Source organism: Fukomys damarensis, unplaced genomic scaffold, assembly GCF_012274545.1.
Source record: "Fukomys damarensis isolate Sample0158 unplaced genomic scaffold, DMR_v1.0_HiC HiC_scaffold_9, whole genome shotgun sequence".
NCBI classification, from domain to species: Eukaryota; Metazoa; Chordata; class Mammalia; order Rodentia; family Bathyergidae; genus Fukomys; species Fukomys damarensis.
Genome location: NW_022900921.1, coordinates 7,957,133 through 7,979,067, shown reverse-complemented (window position 1 = coordinate 7,979,067; position 21,935 = coordinate 7,957,133). Strand labels below are relative to the sequence as shown.

Genomic DNA, 21,935 nt, shown 5'->3' with positions numbered 1-21,935 from the left:
CAGGTCAGTCTCAACTACATACTGAAACCCTGTCTCAAAAAACCAAAAAATAAAGAAAAGAACTTAAGAATAGTGTGTAAATTTTGCCACCAGTTAATTCATTTGCTTAAATATTTGTTGAGCACCAGTTATGTGGCAGGTACTAATATAGAAAGTGGTGAATAAGACAGACTTTACCCTTAGGAAGCCTACATTTTACGGTGCAATAACCAATGAATATCATACAGTGTCAGATAGGGATACAAGGTATAAAGCACACAGATAGACATCCGAGTGAATCTTGGCTTTGCCATTTGCGAACTGCTTGAATTTAAGTTAGTCTTCTTACTTTTTTGATCTTTGTTTTCCTCATTTATAAAACGAGTGTAATAATAAGACCTCCTTCATAGGATGATTGTAAGAATTCAATGAAATTAATAACAGTACCTGGGACATAGTACATGCTTGTTGTGTGTTGGTTATTGTGTGGTTATCCCGGCTGGAAGAGGAGTCTGGAGGAGGGTAGATGTGTCCATGAGCTGTGTAAGGATAGTGGGATCAATCAGACACTCAGAAGGGGGGAGCTGAGAGAGGTGACACCCTGGGGTGGTTGGGGGTAAAGGCTGACAATACGGAAGAAGAGGAGGAATGTGAGGGACCTATCCCCAAAGAGAGCAGTGGTCTCAGGCCCTTATCCAGGAGGAGATCACACGGGCTCCCCCAGCACACCTGGTCTACCTGGGAAATGTAAGGTGCGCACTGGTGAGAAGGGAAGCCTTTCAGCCCATTCTCAGCACCCAAGGACAGAGCCACCTAGGTGTCTCTGAGATCTGGATCTCTGATTATAATGGTAAGTGTTAAAGAAGAACGTCATTCTGACATTTACTAAACATGGAAAGGCCAACCCTAATCAAGGGGGTTCCCACAATGGGGTTTTGCAATAGGCAAAAGATACCAGGCTCCACTCTGAGAAGTACAGAGAGAGAACAATTACAGCCAAGGAGCATGGTAGGGTCAGTGAATGGAAATTACTTAGAGAAAACATCAACATAAGGGGGATTCCAGCTAAACTGACCTGGCAGGATTCTTGCTAAAGGCAGGGCAGGATCTGAAGACGGGGCACTATGACCCACCTGCTTAGGGTATGCTTAGACACCTGCTCCCCTTTACACAGGGGAGACGAAGGAGGAGGAATCAGGTCAGTATAGAGGGTTGGAGATCCGGGTTAACCTGACTTAACAGGATTCTTATTAAACTTGGACAATGCAGAGACCACTGTGAAATTCCAAAAGTTGAGCCCTCATTGAGAAGTAGTTCAGGGGAACCTGAGTGGTCTGGCTAAGGAGAGAATCTTAGTCCCAGGAGCCTCCATTTAGCTCCTGAGGGCTGCCAATAGGGTTCCTTCGAATCTTCTGCCCATTCCCCGTGGTGATACCAGACTCCTTACTATTGGAGTCACTGCCCGTGCACAGGGCAGGTAACAATGTCTGGGTAGTACCGTGTCAGAAGGGCTTTGTAGAGAACCTGGATGCAACCTAGATTCTACTGGGAGGCTGGTTACAGTGCAGGCTTCTTCTTCCCTGGGCTGGCACAAACACACAGGATGGGGCTCACGAATGTCTCCTTGGAGACCAGCTGCTGTGCCTAAATAAAGGACCTGCGCTTCATAGGGAAGCAGAGCTGGGAGCTTCTCCTGCTCACCCTCTCTGGCCTTTGCTATAGCCCAGAAACACTCTGGGACCCAACTGTGGTAGAAATTGCACAGTCACTAATTGGCTGACTTAAAGCTTATTGGATGCATGTGCATGAGTGGGCACACACATGCTCATGTGTACGCATATGTGTTTATGCACACATGTGCGAGATGTGGGGAAAAAAGACAGAGGAAAGGGGCCCAGGCCTGGCAGAAGGAGGAAGCCAGAGAGGTGACAGATTTGCTTCTTGAGGGAACATGAAATTCAAAAAGAAAATCACTGCCTTTGGGGACTCTATGAATCTCACTGGCATCCAGTGCATCTCGGTGAATCTCATTCAGTGAAGCTTTCTATGCAAGTCCACACAAACAAATTTTGGACCCTACTTGGAGTCCGGGGAGGGCTGATTCCATTCAGGCCATAGGGGAGGAGAAACTAGCAGGCGGTCCCTCCTGAAAGGTGAAGATAAGAAGCTGGACAGAATCCACAGGGCTTAATGGACGGACAGTTCCTGGTGACAGCTCCTTAGCCACCAGAAAATATATATCTATGGCACCCAAAATGTCCATATTTTTTCTGAATTATTTTTGAGCAGCAAAATTTCTTTTTTATTCAAAGGAAGTTTTAAAGGGAAACTTGGCATAGAAAAAAGAAATAAAAACGTTTCTCTGGTCCAAGGATGGAAATAGGGACGGGACACTAGGACCCACCTGCTTAGGGTATGCTTAGACATCTACTCCCCTTTACACAGAGAGGTTTAACACAGATTAAAAACCTTAAACTGCCTCATCTTGGTAACACCCAGACCCCTGCTGTAGTCTCTACATTGCTTTACACTCATCTAGGCCCAGGAGGTATCAGCTGGGTTCAGGGATGTCCAGGCAGGGGGACCAGATGTTCCTGGAAGAGAGAACCTCATCAGGGTCATGGCCAGCAGCTTGGGAGATGCCTCACTGACCCCTGGTTTCGCAGCTTCGCCTCTCTGCCCAGGGCATAAGCTCTAAAGTCAGCCACTTAAAGTTGTATCACCTTAGGCAGGTCATTTAACTTCTCTCAGCCTCTGCTTTCTCTTCCACAAAATAGTTGAACAGTGGACCCTTGACTTACAAACTCAATTTGTAACCCAGGTTGGTCAGTGAAGGCTCAGGGTCCTCTCCACGGCCTTTAAAATCTCTCTCCTGTGCACAGGAAGATCTCGGTGTCCTTAGAGGGACACTGGCCCAGGATTTCTCAATGGATCCCACTCAGGAAAGGATGCTGTCATGTTTCTTACAGAACTCTTTAAGGGTTAAACCTATGTCTGAGAGTATCAGGAAGCATAAGCAGGTGGCATTCAGATTGTAACTTAAGTGTGTGTGTGTGTGTGTATGTGTGTGTGTAAGTTAAACTAAAATTCAGGTTGTAACCCAAGTCGTTTGCATATCAGGCTGATTGTAACTAAAGGGTCACTGTAGTTTCCATATCAAAGGTTTGTGTAAAGAGTAAAAAGGTAGCAAAAGTGCAATTTCTACCACAGTTGGATCCCAGATGTGGTTTCTGGGCTGTAGCAAAGGCCAGCAAGGGTGAGCAGGAGATCCCAGCCCTGCTTCAAAAAAACAAACAAACAGAAAATCCAATCTTTACATAAAACTAATTCAGATTGACTTAAGTGTGTGTGTGTGTGTGTATGTGTGTGTGTAAGTTAAACTAAAATTCAGGTTGTAACCCAAGTCGTTTGCATATCAGGCTGATTGTAACTAAAGGGTCACTGTAGTTTCCATATCAAAGGTTTGTGTAAAGAGTAAAAAGGTAGCAAAAGTGCAATTTCTACCACAGTTGGATCCCAGATGTGGTTTCTGGGCTGTAGCAAAGGCCAGCAAGGGTGAGCAGGAGATCCCAGCCCTGCTTCAAAAAAACAAACAAACAGAAAATCCAATCTTTACATAAAACTGCCACCTTTTACACCATGACAACTAATTCATACACTTTAAGATGGTGTGGGCCAAACAGAACCCACCTGGAGAGCCAGGAGCTGGTAACTACAGGTGCCCAGCGATAGTCACAGCAACCAGGAGTCACTTCCTCTGTCCTCTCCCACCTCATTTCTCTCGTGTTTGTCCTTTTGTCGGCTGAGCTCCCAGTTTTCCTCCTGAGAAGATGAAGAGATCTCTGCAAGTGCCTGAGCTGCAGCTGTGGCCAGGCCTGAGGCATCCTGCCCTCACCCACACTCTATTTATTTGTTTCCTCTGGATACCCCCTCCTGCCCAGGGGTGTCTGTGGAAACTCTGCAGGTGGGTTAAAGGAAGCCCAGTGGCGCACAGTGTGCCTGTGTGTGTGTGTGTGTGTGGGCGCGTGTGCGGGGGGCGGCATGTCATTTCCAAAACATCATCTGTGCTTTCTGACTGAATTTCAAAGCCACTCTCTCTGGGAGTGAAGAATCTTTGCTCTGGGCCCTTGAGCCCTGCTGCAGCAGGGTTAGTCATGCTCTCTGAGGGGAACTCTTGGGGCTCTGGTGGTGTCCTAGGAAGATGCACACCTGGAGCCACTCGAGCAGCCTTCCACTTCCTTGAACTGGAGCTAGCACATGCACCTGTGTGTTCATATGTGTGTGCACGTGTGTTCATGGCTGTGCACATGTGTTCGTGCATGTGCATGTGTATGCACGGAGGCAGATTTGGACACAAAGGGATTGGTCTTTACTTCTCTCTCTCTCTCTCTCTTTTTTTTTTTAAACAAAAAAAACTACGTTTTCATAGAAATGATACATACCTGTGGGGAAAAAAATTTACCTCAGAAAAAGTTCAAAGAACACTGAAAAACAAAACAAAACAAAAAGCACATTTAAAAATCTTGCTTCATGGAAAAAAAAGAATCACAGACAAGTGCTTGGTGAATAACTTCCCAGATGTCTTTTTATATGTCAATAAACTGCTACAGAAATGTGTATTTAATGTGACGTGGTTCGGCCCATAAGATATCGGTGCAGTTGTGCAATATGCTGTTTCCACTGAGCCACGACTCCAGGATGTCTCTCCTTGCAGTGTGTTCAGAGCGGCTCCCAGGCAGGGCAGCAGACTGTGTCCTGGAAGCGCCCTGATCTATTTATGGGCCTCCTGCCATGAAGAAGCACGTGCTCCCCCTGTCTGGGTCCCCAGAACGCATCATGTCATGTACAACAGCCTTTTGAGTGGCCTTCCCACTTTCAGGCCTTTCCCAGATAATCTACCTCACCTGGCAGCCAGGGCTGGCCTTTAACCACACCCATGTATGCAAGACACTTGCTCTATGTTAATTGTTGTAAAAAGGTAGAAAAGCTATAGTCTCGGCCAGCAAGGAACTCACGATCTAGCAGGAAAATTAAGGTAGAGATGCAAATGACAATACTAGATGACATAAAATGCAAATGTCCCAAGGGTGAAACACATAAAGCCTTGCCTGATCATGCCTGACCTTGCGTCGCCCATCAGACCATGCCTGAAAATAGTCTAAAAACCTTTAAATCTCTTCCCATCATTCCTGAAGTCCAAACCTCTTACCTAGGCTGACAAGACAAACATTTTGCACGATCTGGCCCTGTGTGGCTGGCTTCCTCCGACCTTTTCTTTTGCCAGCCATACAGCCATGATTTCTGGCTGAGAGCCCCTGTCACAGTTCAGTTCACTCTGCCTGATCCTCTGCTAGAGCGTGGATAACTGTCTTTTCCACCACTGAGAGATCTCGGCTCTGAGAGCTCTTCCTGGTGCCCTTCTCCCAGTCAGCGTAGCTCCCCGGTCACTGTCCCAGTATTCTATTCCCAAATTACAACACTTACTACTGGTGAAATTATTTTACTGCTGTGTTTTCATACCTATTGCTTGTCTCCCCGCCCCTGCTGCCCCATTCGCCCAAGGGGAGGGATCTTGCTCACGGAAAGTGTCCCCAGTTTTGGGGTAATTAGTTCTTAAAATAAATGTTGACCTCCAGCCTCTGCAAAACTCAGCTCTCTTAAAACACTCATCCCCCCGTTCCCTGAGTCTCCCTGCAGCTTTCCCTTAAAATACTAACTCTACTTTTCAAAGTGAGCTTAAACGTTCCTCTGCTCCCCCAAGAATCCAGTTCCGAAGCCAGCTGCAGCCCCTCTCAGCTCTGTCTCGCACTGTTGCTCAGGGAGTCCTCCCTCCCTCCCTCCCTCTGCTAGGAAAGCTCCCTGCGCTTCTACCCTCCTCCTCTTATCCGCTGGCCTCTGCTGCCTGAATGTTACCCATCCTCAGCCCAGCTAAAATGTCACCATCACCAGCAGCCTGTCATGTTTTGGGCTGCAGGAATAATTTGCTCTTGCTTCTACACTCAGGCAAGGCTTTATCTGCTTCGCCCTTGGGACATTAGCATTTTATGTCTTCTAATATTGTCATTTGCATCTCTACCTTAATCTTTCCTGCTAGATTATGAGTTCCTTGCTGGCAGAGACTATGGCTTTTCTACCTTTTTACAACAATTAACACAGAGGAAGTATCTTGCATACATTAGCTCTTTTAATCCTCACTGGGACAATAGGAGTTAGGAATTGGAATTAGATTCATTTTGTAGATGAGCATTTCAGACACTTTCCAAAGGTTACCCAAAGAGTAAGTGGCAAATCTAGGATTTGAGTCCACTGCTGGAACTGCTAACTGTGGGGCAAACGGAGTTCACACTGCTGCCTGTGGCCAAAACCCCTTTCTGTTGTTTTCAGTGTCTTTGTGCAGCAGCTGCCTACCCTCAGCTCCCAAGCCCTCAGGGCTTTGAAGTAAAGGGCCTTCAGGGATACTGTTAGTGTGAAGGAAAACAAATCAAAGGGCTGAAAGTTTAAATTAAAATCTGAGTTTGTGCCTGCAGGCCCTGCTTCTTTACTTACTAAAACCTCAAGAGTCAGCCTTAGGAGCCAGCCAGGGAAGGGGTGATTTCCAGTAAGTTGCTATACTGAAGCATTTCTAAAATTATGCCCAGGCCTCCCTCCCTCCCTTCCCTCTCATCCGTAATTTCACTTTCTGTGGTTTCATTTACTATGATCAACTGCAGTGTGAAAATATTAATGAAAACTTTTAGAAATAAATGATTTACAAGTTTTAAAATGTGTGCCATTCTGAGTATTGTGATAAAACCTTGCACCTTCCCATTGCATTCTGCCCAGAACATGTTTCATCCCTTTGTTGGGTGTATCCACATGGTATACACTGCCTTCTTGGTTGTAGCAGCCTCAATTATTAGGGCAAATATCATGGTATTGCGGTGCTTGTGTTCCAGGATCCCTTGCTTTACTTCATAACAGCCCCCAAAGCACAAAGTTGTGATAATGGCAATTCAATTCAAATATGCCAAAAAGAAGCCCAAAAGTACTTCCTTGAAGTAAAAAGGTGAAAATACAATAAGATGTTTGCAGGAAGAGACTATATTCATGGAAGTTTTATTACAGTATATGGTTATGTTTGTTTGGAGGTTCTAGCAGGGGAGACCCTTGACTGAGGGGATGGTCCTCCTCTCTCAGGGGTGGTCGTCCTCTTCCACTGAGCGCAAAGCTTCGGGAGGGACACACGTGGAGTGGTGAGGGAAGAAGGGGACACCCATCCACCCACACCGCAGGAAGAGACTATATTCATGGAAGTTTTATTACAGTATATGGTTATGTTTGTTTGGAGGTTCTAGCAGGGGAGACCCTTGACTGAGGGGATGGTCCTCCTCTCTCAGGGGTGGTCGTCCTCTTCCACTGAGCGCAAAGCTTCGGGAGGGACACACGTGGAGTGGTGAGGGAAGAAGGGGACACCCATCCACCCACACCCCCCCACCCACCCACCCAACCAGGTCAGCTGAATCAGCCCTGGTGATCACTGGGGTGACAGATGTCACAGCCAGATCGTTCTCACATCCTGACAGCCTGTTTCTTTAATGTGCCAAGCCTTTGTTTTCCCCAATAGAATACATAAGAAATTATAGCATAGTTTTAATTTACAATTTCTCTTATTACGAGCAAGTCTGAGTACATCTTCAAAAGGCTACGAGCCACTGGCCTCTTTCTCTTTGGATCATCTGTACAATGTGCCTATTTTTCACTGAGCTTATTGGCCTTTTTCTTTTCAGATTTTTAAAAGCTCTTTTATATACTAGGCATATGAACAGTTTGATATAAGTTATAAGTATTATTACCAATTCATATATTCTTTATATCATAACTTTTTTTTTTTTGGTACCGGGGATTGAATTCAGGTCCTTGTGCTTGCAAGGCAGGCCACCGAACTGCTGAGCTAATATCATAACTTCTTTTGCAATGTAGAAACTTTTAAAATTAAATACACATATCCATATAGTCTGTAACTGTACGGATTTTAAGTCATAATTAGGAATGATTTCTACATTTCCAGGCTATGGAGGAATTCAACTATGTTTTCTTCTACTACTTGCATGGCTTTCTTTATTTTTTAGTAGTACATGTTTGCAGTACAGTACATGCAGTTCACAAGCATGTTGGAGAGTGTCTGCATGTTTATAATACAGCTTGGTTTTTTTCTTATCGCTCCCCACCTCCCTCCCTCCTCCTCTAAGTTTCCCATTTTCCCTCTTGTTGATATTATTAATCTTAGCTCATGTTTATGACATATGATATTTACATTCATTGACATTATATGTTCCTATGCACAGCACATCTTTATTCTACTGATTATCCACCTCCTCATCCATGTTTTCTTGGACCCCTTCTCATTTCCAAGAGATCTAGCCCCTTGTCTCCTTCTAGTCACCTTTTATTGTGTTCTTCATTTGTATTTTGATTTATGCAAATGAGAGATATTATACGGTATTTAAGGTTGTGTATCTGGTTTATTTCACTCCACATTATATTTTCCAGGTGCACCCATTTTCCTTCAAATGTCTCAAATTTGTCTTTTTAAAAACAGCTGAGTGGTATCCCATTATGTGCAAATACCGCTTTTCTTTATCCAATCATCTGTTGGTGGGTGTATGGGCTACTTCCAGGGTTTAGCTGTTATGAATTATGCTGCTATAAACACTGGTGTGCATATATTGTTATAGTATGATGTCTTTAGCTCTTTAGGAATATACCTAGAAGGGGATAACTGGGCCACATGGAATTTCTCATTTTAGTCCCTTGAGGAATTTCCATAGTGGTGTAGTAGCTTACATCCCCACCAACAGTGTAGGAGGGTTTCTTCTTCATCGCAGCCCTGCCAGTATTTGTTATTTTTACATTTCTTGACGATTGCCATTCTGTGTGGTAGAAGATGAGTCTTAGACTTACTTCAATTTCCGTTTCTGTAACGGTGAGGCGTGCTGAACGCTTTTCATAGCTTCGGGCTCATAGATCTCTGAGAGCTAGATGATGCCATAAATCACCACACTGATAGCAGCTAAACTAAGGGATAGGTGCTAAGTGCTTCCGAAAAGATTTCAATTTCCGTTTCTGTAACAGTGAGGCGTGCTGAACGCTTTTCATAGCTTCGGGCTCATAGATCTCTGAGAGCTAGATGAGTGCCATAAATCACCACACTGATAGCAGCTAAACTAAGGGATAGGTGCTAAGTGCTTCCGAAAAGCTATCTCATGTCTTTTCCAGTGCTCATGGAACAACCTAGGGCAGGCCCAACCACCCTACATGCTTGGTGGTCAGCAGGGAAATTTTTAAATTTTTGAATTACTTGCTAATATTTAGAAATTAAATGATTTCACATAAAATATAGATTTTTAACTAATGTAAAGGTAATACGAGCTTTAGTCACATCTCCACTGGACAATGACCAGCAGGAGCTGAGTGACAGGCACCTCCTAGACCAGGTATGAACTCCCTGGTTTCCCCCAACACCTTGGTTGCAGTTACCTGGTGAAGCCCTGAGGGCATTCGAGTCTGTGCTTCCTCTGCTTAAAACAGCTGGGAAAAGAAGCAGGGAAGTCACTGGCCCTGTCACATAGTGGGGATCAGTAAACGCTTGCAGAAGGGAGGACGTCCCACCTAGCAGGCAGTTTCTGAGAGCTGGGCAGGCTGAGCGAATGTCACATGACCAGATGGTGGCAGAAAGGCATCCAGAGATGTTCTGCCTGGCCGCACAGCCTGGCGGGCGTCTGATGGCTGTCTAAGCACTTGCCTGCATGTTCTTTCTCACCTATTAGCTGGCTAATGGCTGTGCACACTTGGACTCAGGCCCTCAACTATCTCAGCTGCTCCCAGTTGGAACATTAGTAACCGCCCCATTAACACAGACCCTCGGGAAGGAGGCCTTGGGCTCAGAGAGAAATGGGTCCTACGTGACTCTGCCATTTCACAGAGTCAGGCTTGAGTCTCTTTTCCTTTTTCTCTTTCCACACAGCTCTCCTAGGCCTTGTCAAATCTGCTGACAGCTGGTCCGTGGGGAAGGTGCGAAGGCAGAATGAGGGTGGCTCTAGACAAGGTGGGAGCCTGCACCCATCACTCAGGGCCTTCCTCACCTCCTTGGCGGGGTATGCACGGAGCTCAAGGCCTCCCACTGCTCCGAGACCCTGGAGTTTCACCAGGTAATTGCCTTGAAAAAAAAAAAGAGTCCCCCCCTTTTTTTTAATTCAACAAACAAGTATTGAGCGCTTTGTCCTCTGTGTCAGCCACTGTACTGTGAAACAAGCAAGGCCGGTAGAACCCCACAGACATGTTCCTACAGTCTGGTGGGGGAAGGAGAGATGCACCTGTGGAAAAGAGGCACCATAGCGCCAGGGTGGGTGTCGCAGGAGCGTCTCACCAGTGTAGGGAGGTCAGCAAGGGCTTCCGGCCGAGACGCCAGCGCACCTCAGGAGGGACAGGCGCAGTGAGGACCCAGAGGCAGATTTGGGTCACTGGACCCAGCTTAGTGCTGGAGCCCAGAAGGAAAGGTGTACGAAGGCAGGAAAGCAATGCTGAAGCAGCCGATGAGTAAACCGCAGAGTGCTTACTTCTTGCTGCATTCAACATCTCCTCTGCATCATGGAATAGTAGGGAAACTTATCCTTTTACTCTGGGACCAGCAGAGGATGAAAAAGGGCTATTTTTCGCTCTTTTGATGAGTACTTCCAGTGATAGCGTCCAGACACACTCTCCTGTGCAAATTGGAAGGCAGCGGACTGAATCTCGTCCCACTAAATTCCCTTTTCAATGATGTTTCTGACTGGATTTCAAACAAAGAGGCAGAGTTGGAGAAGCAGTGTTCCTGCCCCCACCACCACACCATGCCCCCCCAGCAGCAGCCCCAGGTGGGTGGGTGGGGAGGGTGCTGATGGGCTCCAAGGATCCCTCCTGCAATTTAGGGAGGCTGCAAGGAGAGACGGACTGGTCACTCCCAGCTGGGCACCTGCTGAGTGCAGCTCTCCAGGCCCCATCTGTGCTGCCTAGGAACTGAAATGTGATGAGCTAGCTGGGCCTGAGGGTCTCTTGCTCCCCAGAGTTTAGGGCTGGATGTGGACACAGAGACTGCTGGTGGGAAAGAGAGTAAGGACAGCTCACTAAGTAGGGAGTTGGGGTGTAGTGTGACCCTGAGGCCCGAAGGGCTGGGTAGTCTGAGGTGCCTGCCACTGCCCATGAAGGAACCTGGAAGCTTCCAAAAGACACTCAGTGGAGAAAGACTGCCCTAGGACCCCACCGGCTGAAGGATGCACAAACTGCCCCTCTCCTAGTGGTCCTCAGAGCGGCCATTAAGCTAAACTAAATGCCAGCCCCCAGAGAAGCAGATCTGCCAGCAACATACGCCAAGGCCAGCACATCAGCAGAGGCTACCAGAGCCACACGGAAAGACACCGGCCCTTCGAAAGGCTGGGGACACCTCCTGCTTCCATCAGTGGTCAGACAGCAGTGTATCAGGGTCTTGGACACTGGACGGTAGAGGGGGAGAGAGAATCACGGAGCAGAGACAGAAGATGTAGACAGTGCTCCAAGGTGCTAAGGAAGAGAATGAATGAGGAGGTCAAGTCCCTTCCCTACTTCTGGTCCAGGCCACATCAGGAGGATGAAAGAAATGAGACTGGAAGCAGGCAGGTGTTTTCAACTGGACTGGACTTTTATGACCTGCATGTTGGCATCTGCTGAAGTCATCCTCCCCAAATGCATAAGGTAATATACTTGAACGGGTTTAACTGAAGGCAGAAAATAGAAGGGAACAAAAGGCTGCTTTCACAACCAATAAATCAGTTACACACCCATTACACCACTGAATCCTCAAAACAGTCATATGAGGTGGGTACTGTTATCTCGGCCTTAGAGATGAGGGAACCAAGGATCCAGGAGATCACGAAATTTAATCAAAACCGAAGCTAATGATTGAATCGTTACTACTCAAAGCAACATCACTGGCCAGCACTGCATCCTCACAAGAGAGCTGGGGTTGCGCTCTGCTCAGGGCAGGCAGCTCCTCGCTCAGCTACCACTGGGCTGGCAGCAGCAATAAGGAACTCACCACCTGCCCAGATTTCTCATTCCCTTTTCAGATGGCTATGGAAGTAATAACTAGCTGCTCTTTGTTTTTTGTTTTTCAGTACTGAGGATTGAACCCAGAGCCTTCACAATAAGCTACAGTCTCAGCCTTATTTTTATTTTTTATTTTGAGACAGAGCCTTGCCAAGTTGTTAAATTGCCCAGGCTGGGCTTGACCTTTCCGTCCTCCTGCCTCAGCTTCCCAGAGTGCTGAGATGATGGGTGTGGGCTGCCACGCCTGATTATTAGCTACATCTTTGTAGAGCTGTGGGGTGAACACTTATAATACTCATTCAGTAAGTATTTATGGGGCACTTCTCACCATCTGCCGGCTGTGCAAGGTGTCAGACCTCCACTGCTCTGAGAAGAGGGCTCCGTGGGCAGTTCTTCCATCTGTCCTCTGCAGATGGGGTAAGGGAGGTAACAAAGACTGGTGACTTGTGTAAGGTCACACAGAGCCACCACCGTCCCCTCCACATCACACCTTCCTCAGTGTGTGCCAGGCACCATGCGAAGCCTCCTCCTGTCTGGTGGGAGCTGAGGGCTCCTGTCCAGGCCTTTCTCACTACCGAGCCAGTTTCCCATAGTCTCCATCCTGATCTCTGGCTTCCTGTACATATCGTCTGGGCAAAGGATTGGTTCTTATCTTGGGGCTGCTTCTACAATGGGGAGCCAGGGAAAGGCATGAATCTCAGAGAAAAGCAAAGAATGTGACTTCTTTCCCCAGCCCTGGCTCATCATGCCTGCTGCTATAGTATGAAGAATGGGCCCTTGATTAATATCTCATCCTCTATAAATAAGTGAGTGGAGGTGCACTCTGAATGCACAGCTCTGCTGCCGCCTTTGTGCCCTTTAACACTGCCCACACCTCAGCCTGGCACTGGCCTCAAGATTTATAGCTTGAAACTTTTAGCCAGGCTCTGTTGAGCTCCTAAGCTTGGCCATGGGTCTCCTCTGCTCTTTGATCCTGAGGAACTGGCTTTTCTCTGGACTTAGCAGTTGCCCGTGTAGCTGGTAATCAGTCTACTATGACATAGTGGTTAAAAGTGGTGCTCGCTGGGTTCAAATCCTACCTCTGCGACCTCTGGCTGTGTGATCACGAGTGAGTTACTCAGCTTCTCAGACATACTGAATGGGGACGATAAAAATAGTGCACACCCTAGAATTTATACCCCGGCTAGGAAGACAGGCAGTCACCTATGTAAGAATTTCAGTTAGTGGTGAGTACCATGATGGAAAGTGAGCGAAGCCTCTCATGAAGAACCTTCTCTGAGGAGGTTCTGAGGCATTAACGATGAGGAGTGGATGTGAAGAGGAGCTACAAGCGGCTGGTTCCAGGCAGAGAAGGAAAAGGGAGTGAGCAGGACCAGGCAGTGGGACTCTGGGCAAGCTCTCCAAGGAGGGCCTGTGCTGGGGACAGGTGGGAAGGTTGGCCAGCCTCTCCCTAGAAGCATCATTAGGGTGTGTGGGGAATAAGGTCTGAAAGGCTGGGCTGACATTAATGAGGCAGTGGAATCCCAGGGATGGAAGAGAGAGGAAAGAGATGGCAGTGGGAGCCACAGATGCAGTCGTGAGGCCAAGAACACATCCTGAGGTTCTGTCCCAGCCTTCAGCATTCAGTGAGGAGTGGAGGGGAGGTGGCAGGTCTTCTCGATAGTTAACTGACTGTATCAACTGGAGTAACACATGCCCAACTCAACTGGATCAGCATAGTTCTGGGTGTGGCTAAGGGACTTCCTGGGTGTGAGTGACAGCAACCAATGGGTTTGCCACCTAAGTGGTATAAAAGGGAAAGGAAGGTGGAGGCTTGCCTCTGTTTCTGTGGAAGAGCTCCAGCCTTCACTGTCACCTTGGATGTCCTCTCCTGGCTTCCAGGGCAGACTCTTCACCCTTCCAGGGCAGGCCCTTTAGCCTCCTGCTATGGACTTGCACAGGACACTACAGTGAGCTCCAGGCCTTTGACTAGATCCTTCAGTCCCCAGTGTGAAGAAAGACCGTCTGCACTCTTCCTTGCCCGACTCGGTGGCCATACCAAGCCAACCTTATAAATGCTTATATATCCGTATAGCCTGCATTACCTCTGTTTCCCTAGGAAGCACTGACTGATGCAAAATGTGCGGATCAGCCCAGCACTTGGGGTGAGCGGTGTCAACGCTGCTTTCCTGAACCCAGGTTTCTCATCTTTGTTTCCCCTTTTCTAACAAAAAATGCTCTCCACAACAGGCCTCATTTTGTTATTTATACAGGGATGTGCTAATAAGAGTCTTTCCAAACAAACACAACAGCTACTGATTTACAATTTTTTGTCAGTAATTGTATAAATACTCCTACTATGATTTTAAGCTACCTGTCTAAGGCCTCTGGTTGTTATGCTGGAAAAGATGCACACCATCAGCTCTTGGGAGCTGCTGCAGGCTGGGTTCAGCACACTTCTGCATTTATCCCTGAAAAATAATGACCAGCACTTACGAAGTGCTTACCAGAATTGGCACATTTGTATATACCTCTGGAAAACTACTCTCTAGGGTAGGAGCTGTTAATATCTCCATTACACAGGTGAGAAATGCAACTAGCCCAAGAGATCCATGTAGTTAGGACAGATGGAGCTGAGACTGAACTCAAAGAGTCCAGCTCCAGAGCCAGTGTTCTTTAGATTTATATTTTTTAAATTTTGACTTTTTACTATTACTATTTTTATTGCAACGTAGGTTATATAAAGTGAATAAAGCCTAAGTGAAAGATTAGTAAATTTATATATATATATAATATCCATCTACCTACCCACCCACCTATCTCCCTGTAACCAGACTGAGAGGTAGCAGCACTTTTCAAGCCACACCACATCCCATCGCCCCTCCCTGTTATACTCTTCCTGCAGAGGAACCATATTTCAGATTTTTATCACCATAACTGCATTTTGTCTGCGCTTGAGTTTTATGTAGACAGAATGATTCAATATATCATCTTAGTGTCTGACTTCTTTCTCTCTAATGATACTCCTGGGAGATCTGTCTATGCCGTTACATTTATTACTCATTGTTTTTCACTGTTATGTGGTATTCTGCAGTATGCGAATGTATCACAGTATATTTATCTCTTCTCATGTGGATGGTCACAGGGGTTGTTTCCACAAAGTGTTCTCTCAATTGCTGTGATACATGGCCACTCAGAAGTCCAGAGATTCCCTGGGTCTTCCCGTCTCAGAGGGATTTGCATCCTCAGCATGTGGAGTGATTGGTGTCACTGGACGTATCAGTTTCTGATCGAAACTGTAACGGATTACTGCAGACTGGGTGGCTTATAACAACACATGTGTTACGCTACATCTACAGGGGTTAAAAGTCTACAGTAGACCAGCACAGTGATGCTGTTTCTGGAGGCTTTCTGGGTAAAAGCCTTTTCCGTTCCCTTTGCAACTATTGGAGGTCACTGAAGTCACTCCAGCCTCTGCTTCTGCCACGTATTTCCTCTCCTGCCTTCTTACAAGGATCCTGCGGATACACTGGGCCTCTCCAGATAATCTGAGAAAATTTCACTAATCTCCAAAGCCTTAACTTCTTCCCCCCTGCAAAGTCCTTTTTGCCACATAAGGTAACATGTTCACAGGGTTGGGAGATTACAATGCGGATGTTTTAGGGAGGCCATTGTCGTGCCTATCACCCTGGACTATCTGCTGAATAATGAATCTTAATGTGATGAGTAGAGCCCGGAGGTGGGGGGTCAAGAGCAGAGGGTTTTAGTCTGGACCCTGTGTTGATTCCTGCTGGGAACTGGAGTAATCCTTTGGGTCGCAGGGCTTTGAGGAGGTGTGAAATGAAGGCTCAGCTAGATGATCTCTGTCCACGTGCCCGGCAGTTATGGTGTGTCCGATTCTGCACACAGAATTTAGGACTTATTATGTGCATGTGCCCACCTCTTCCCACCCATGCGGAAAAGGAGAGTGTTTTCTGAGAAGCTCATACTCACACACACACACACACACACACACACACACACACACACACACACAGTCTTCTCTTCTTCCTTTCCATCTTATGGCCTCTGGGCCTTCATTCAGAATACTTTTGAACTCCTGCTATTGACTTTCCAGTCTCCTCAGATCACATCCTCACTCAGTTTTTCTGTAAGTGAAAATTTGAAAACCCAATTTTTGGAAAAAACATAATATTGCCTCCATGATTTCAGGGGCTGGGCTGATCAAGCAGTTCTTCAAGGGATCTGACAGCCAAGCTCTAGGGAAGAAGTGATAGGCATGTCTTAATTATTCATTTCTGATATGAACCGACCCATTCTTTCATTTGTATTCAATGACTTTGAGCCATGGCCTCTCAATAACTATTAAAAAGAGAAAGTGGGACATAAATAAATCACACATGTGTAAATACCGAATAGTTTCTCTGGTGTGAAAAACTAAAATAGTACTCAAGATCCTAACGGAATAATTAGCAGTGTGAAATAGGAAGAAAGGGGCTAAAGGTGTAGGGAAAGTGGGAAGGGTAGGGGAAGGGGAATAAGGGAAAGGGAAAAAAATGTGAGAAAATGTAAAAATGGAATTAAAGTGTTGGTAGGTAGGGAGGGCAGGAGAGAGCCCGGAGGTGGGGGGTCAAGAGCAGAGGGTTTTAGTCTGGACCCTGTGTTGATTCCTGCTGGGAACTGGAGTAATCCTTTGGGTCGCAGGGCTTTGAGGAGGTGTGAAATGAAGGCTCAGCTAGATGATCTCTGTCCACGTGCCCGGCAGTTATGGTGTGTCCGATTCTGCACACAGAATTTAGGACTTATTATGTGCATGTGCCCACCTCTTCCCACCCATGCGGAAAAGGAGAGTGTTTTCTGAGAAGCTCATACTCACACACACACACACACACACACACACACACACACACACACACACAGTCTTCTCTTCTTCCTTTCCATCTTATGGCCTCTGGGCCTTCATTCAGAATACTTTTGAACTCCTGCTATTGACTTTCCAGTCTCCTCAGATCACATCCTCACTCAGTTTTTCTGTAAGTGAAAATTTGAAAACCCAATTTTTGGAAAAAACATAATATTGCCTCCATGATTTCAGGGGCTGGGCTGATCAAGCAGTTCTTCAAGGGATCTGACAGCCAAGCTCTAGGGAAGAAGTGATAGGCATGTCTTAATTATTCATTTCTGATATGAACCGACCCATTCTTTCATTTGTATTCAATGACTTTGAGCCATGGCCTCTCAATAACTATTAAAAAGAGAAAGTGGGACATAAATAAATCACACATGTGTAAATACCGAATAGTTTCTCTGGTGTGAAAAACTAAAATAGTACTCAAGATCCTAACGGAATAATTAGCAGTGTGAAATAGGAAGAAAGGGGCTAAAGGTGTAGGGAAAGTGGGAAGGGTAGGGGAAGGGGAATAAGGGAAAGGGAAAAAAATGTGAGAAAATGTAAAAATGGAATTAAAGTGTTGGTAGGTAGGGAGGGCAGGAGGGGGTGGGGGGGGACAAGGGGAAAAAATGAGAACCAAGACCTGTCATGTAAAGGTACAAGATCCCAATAATGAATGGAACTGTACTGCATACCTAGAATGTACCAATAAACTCAATTAAAAAAAAAAAAGAGAAAGTGGAACATGGAAGTATTTTCTTTTTTTGCCAAACAGAAGTCTGCTTTGCTGCATAATGAATAAAGCAGAAGCTGGCTGGACGTCCACATCTAGTAGTCCATCAGTTGATCTTTCCCAGCTGGCAGCTTATGGCTGATCTCCTCCTCCATCCACTTTCTCATCGATATGATCACTCAGTAACATCTACTTTTCCAAGTGTATGGTAGTCGGTACATGTACTTTGGGGTCAAATGCTCATTCATTCAATAACTGCTCATTATATGTCTACTTTATGTGTCTACTTTATGTCACACACTGTGGCTGGCACTGGGGACAATAACAAGCAAAACAGGCAAGAGGACCGTCCTCGTGAATCTCTTACTGATGGAAAGGACAGATGGTAACCTTGCAATCTCATCAAGGGTGGGGTTGCCAACTGCAGCAAACACCAAGTAGGAGAAGTTGTGGAAGCTCTGAGAGGTCATGACAAGAGGACATGGTTTGATTTAGAGGTTAAGAGCTCTATCCGGAGGAAAAACTTTGAGTCAAGATCTGAAGATACTAAGGCAGAATTAACTGGGCACAGGAGGGCATGTGATATAGGCAGAAAAGGCAGTTCAGTAGAGTCACTAAAGCAGGAGGAACCTAAGAAAGCTTGAGGGCTTTGGGGAACGCAAGGAAAGGGAAGCAGTAATACATCATGGGAAGTTTTGAATTTCTTAGTTCTGCAATAAAGTGTCCTCACCATAAAATGAGTATAACAATAGCTTCCTTGCAGGGTATCTATAAAGGCTCACTGAGACAAAGTAAGCAAAGTGCTCATCCCAGACCCACCTCCTCCATACCAATCTCTGAGTGAGTGGTAGCAACTAGCCGTGTTACTATCTGCCATGTACACTGTTATTGGGAGCTGGTTGATGGCTGTGTGAATCAGACTTGGTCGGTGCCTTCCCACAGCCTCTGGTACTGTTGGGAGGACAGCAGAAGCTAGTCCACAGGGTACTGTGAGGGATTCTTGGCTGAGCATTGGAGTAAATTCAGAGGAGGGGTTAAGCTGACTCCTGCAGGGAGTTGGGAGGGCTGCATGGAGGGGGAGGCGCCACCCACAATGAATCTGCATAATGCCAGTCAGGTAGGACAGCAAGGAACATCCTAGCCTCCCAGGGAGCATCTGGGAAACAGAGAGAAACAGCTGTGTTCCTTGCCCTCCTATGAAGTGAAGGCACTCAAAGGTGTTGCTTTTCTTATTAATCCAGCTGTGAGCATTTTTTAGCCCAGCTGTCCTTCCATCCCTGAGCCCCCAAAGAATGAGTGACAGAGCCTGGGAGTAACATCATTAAAATGCTTCCCAGGAGGATTCAGAAGCAGGTGGGTGAGAGGCCTAGAACAGCAGGAAACAAGGTGAGTGTCCAGGGAGAAAAAGAGGCCCATGGCTGCAGCAGGAAAAGGTTCCGGGTTAGCTCTGCATGGCCTGGACGGTGTCTTCTCACCTCTGCGTCTCGGTTTGCAAAGCCACAATATAGAAGGATTGGCCTAGATGACCTCTGATATATTCATGACTCTGGTTCTGTGCTTCTACAAGGAAGCTGAAATGGCTGCATTATCTCCTTACTACCATTCTAGGGACAGTCACCATAGGAGAAAAAGGAGGCAATTCTTCAGGTCATTCTGATGCAGTTCTTGCCCCAAATCTTTTTACATGTAAAACCCACACATTTACAACATCAGTCCCTTTGGGAACCTAACATATATCTGGCTGGCTAATTAGTTTCATTTTCCTAAACTTAGACCGAGCCTTGATACCTCTGAGAAGTGTGGGATCGTGGGCAAGTCAGTACGCTTTCCCAAGTCTCTTTCCCCTTCCTAACACGAGGACATTCCACTGAGTCACTTTTCTGTGGCCCTGATTGGTTCTCAGGTTCTCTGCTCCCACTTAGTCACGACTTTGCTCCTTTTGCAGGCCACTTAACTCCAGAAACAAGTGAGATGTGGAAAGGTCAACCTCTGTGGGCTAGCATTTCCCTAAGCCTCCTGCTGTGATCTTACTAAAGTCCTGTCCTGAATGCTGCCTTTCCTGGATGAGCAGTTGCAAGCCTGGGCACTGATGTAGGTGGCCTGGGATACTCTCTGTGTGGCACTCAGCAAATGCCAACCAATGGAAAGTTGCTATAATTCTACTTAGGCAGCAAAGTAAGAAGGCTCAGTTTCCTTGTCTGTAAAACGACAGGATTTCAGAACCACCCATTGCTGTTTAGTGGATATTAACTGTCTATTGCTTAGAGTTATTATAAAACTTAACCATAGAGTGTTTTCCAGGAAATGTCTGTTTGCCATACAGTAAAACAGTTTCTCTGACAAATATGCAACCGAACCTCAACCTTAGGGTTAGAGAAAAAGGGAGAGGTAGGGTTGATGACCAGATAAGAGAGTATACATTCCCTCTAATCGAGGCAGCTATTTCCAGCAACTGTAACATTGTAGGTCCTGGTGTTGTCAGATCTAATTTTTTAAGAGAACCAAAATTCTAGATTTTTACAGGAAATTGCTTGTTTTTTAAGTATTAGCTTACAATTAAAAAAAATACCATGTATCTCACACTAAGACATGGCTGTGGCAGAGGGTGGCTCACAGGTTAACTCTTTTAAATGCTCAGTGAAGGGGAGGACAAACTGTCATCATCTAATTTATAACCCTCTCAACATCCTCATTTTATAGAAGTAGAAACTGAGGCCATGGCTGGGAGGGGTAAAACGACTTTCCCAGGGTTACATGGCTGGGTTGTAACAGAGCCAGGATTCTAATTTAGACCTTTGACTCCTCATCCGGTGCTATTCTTGCCAGGCAATGAGAATCTTTTGGAAGCCTCCATGCTAAGCTGCCTGGGGCTGACTAGAAGCCCTACGGGAGCCCAGGGACTGGAGACACACTGCTCATTTCTCCCGCATCTTTTTCTTTAGTATTACAGATAACAGTAGTTTGAGAATATCCACAGATGCTCCACCTATGTGCCTGCATGAGACATCCATAGCCCAGTGATGGCTCAAGACAGGGGTTGATTCAGATCGTCCAGGCAATGGAACTGTCTCAATCTTCCCCTCACCCCCAGCCTTCCAGCTCTGCCCACTTCCTGGAGCCAGAGTCACACAATAGCTTTTACATGTGTGGTGTCTTCTAAGGACACAAGACAAACAATCCTTAGTATAACTACGGTGTAAGATAGAATCTCTGTTGGTGAAATACTTGAGCTTTAGCAAATTGTAAGCTAAAAATGGATGACTGTTTGCTTTTAACAAAACAAGTTTCCCAAAGGAAAATCTACTGTACTGATTATCAGAAATACCTAAAGCATTGCTGGCTCTAATGGACCTTTTCCTACCCTTTCCTCATACTCATCCACTTCCCAGGGCATCCTTCTTTTTAGGGAGCCTGCTACTGTCTTCTAAATTCTCACTTGGCCCCTGATTCTCACCTTTTATTTCCTTCCCTTTAAATTCTGGTGCAAACTGGCTCAGCCCTCCCATCAGTGTCGCTTTGCTGTGACAGGCTTCTCCCCACCAGGATGTCTGTTCTCCACTCTGAGCACCTTGTTAGGGGTGACTGGGAAGCACACCGCCGTTGGCAAGTCATTTGCAGACACACAACCCCCACTTTGGCAGGAGACGGAGCAGGAACTGTCCTGCTGGGGACCAGCCTGGCTTATCAGTCTTAGCCCCACCTCTGTGTGCTTTGCTGGGTTTTCTTAATTTCTTTTCCTGCAATTGCTTCCTCTCCAAGGTATTTGCATTTAAACAAGAGTTTGCACCCCCGCTGATTATTTTCCCCTTCTTTGATTCCATTGCAAAGGCAGCCAGAGTTGCTGAAGTGTTGGTGTCTGGATGGGTTCCATGGCAACAGCCAGGGAGTTGAATGGTGTGAACTTTACCTCTTTCCTTTTGTGGATATGACTGGCAGAGCAGACACGTTTTGGAGAAATTTCAAGGAAGTAAAAACGGAAATGTTTGTCACCTGTGGGTCTCCCGGGCCTGCTTCAAAAACCTCTAACTAGATTGCAATGAGTAATCCTCAGGGAGGAGGAAGCTCCTTGGGCGATGTTTTAAAGCCAAGGACGCATGGTTGATGGGGAGAGTGGTGTAAAGAATGGGAAGGACAAGCCTCCTTGTCAGTCACCGACTGGCGGCATGGCCGTGATTATCATGGGTGCCTTGCACACTGCGGAGCGTGTGAAGAGCCCCTGCCCTAAGGAGGTTAGCTCATCTTGCATTCTAGCAG

The 21,935-nt window shown here is 46.3% G+C and overlaps 1 protein-coding gene across 11 annotated transcripts in view; it reads right to left on the bottom strand.

Annotated features, from left to right (window-relative positions):
• Mfap3 (microfibril associated protein 3) overlaps positions 1-21,935 on the bottom strand; it is a 127,571-nt gene that overhangs the window by 34,260 nt on the left and 71,376 nt on the right. Inside the window, exons 6-7 of one of the 11 annotated variants that reach the window (XR_004516379.1) lie at positions 3,670-3,801; positions 449-518 (exon numbers count right to left, since the gene is read on the bottom strand). The exons of 8 other annotated variants lie outside the window; for them this stretch is intronic. The gene's annotated coding sequence lies outside the window, so the exon portion shown is untranslated. Of the gene's footprint in view, positions 1-448; positions 519-3,669; positions 3,802-14,512; positions 14,529-21,935 lie in introns of those variants that run through there. 2 more of the 11 variants (XR_004516378.1, XR_004516380.1) reach the window with 2 other exon arrangements.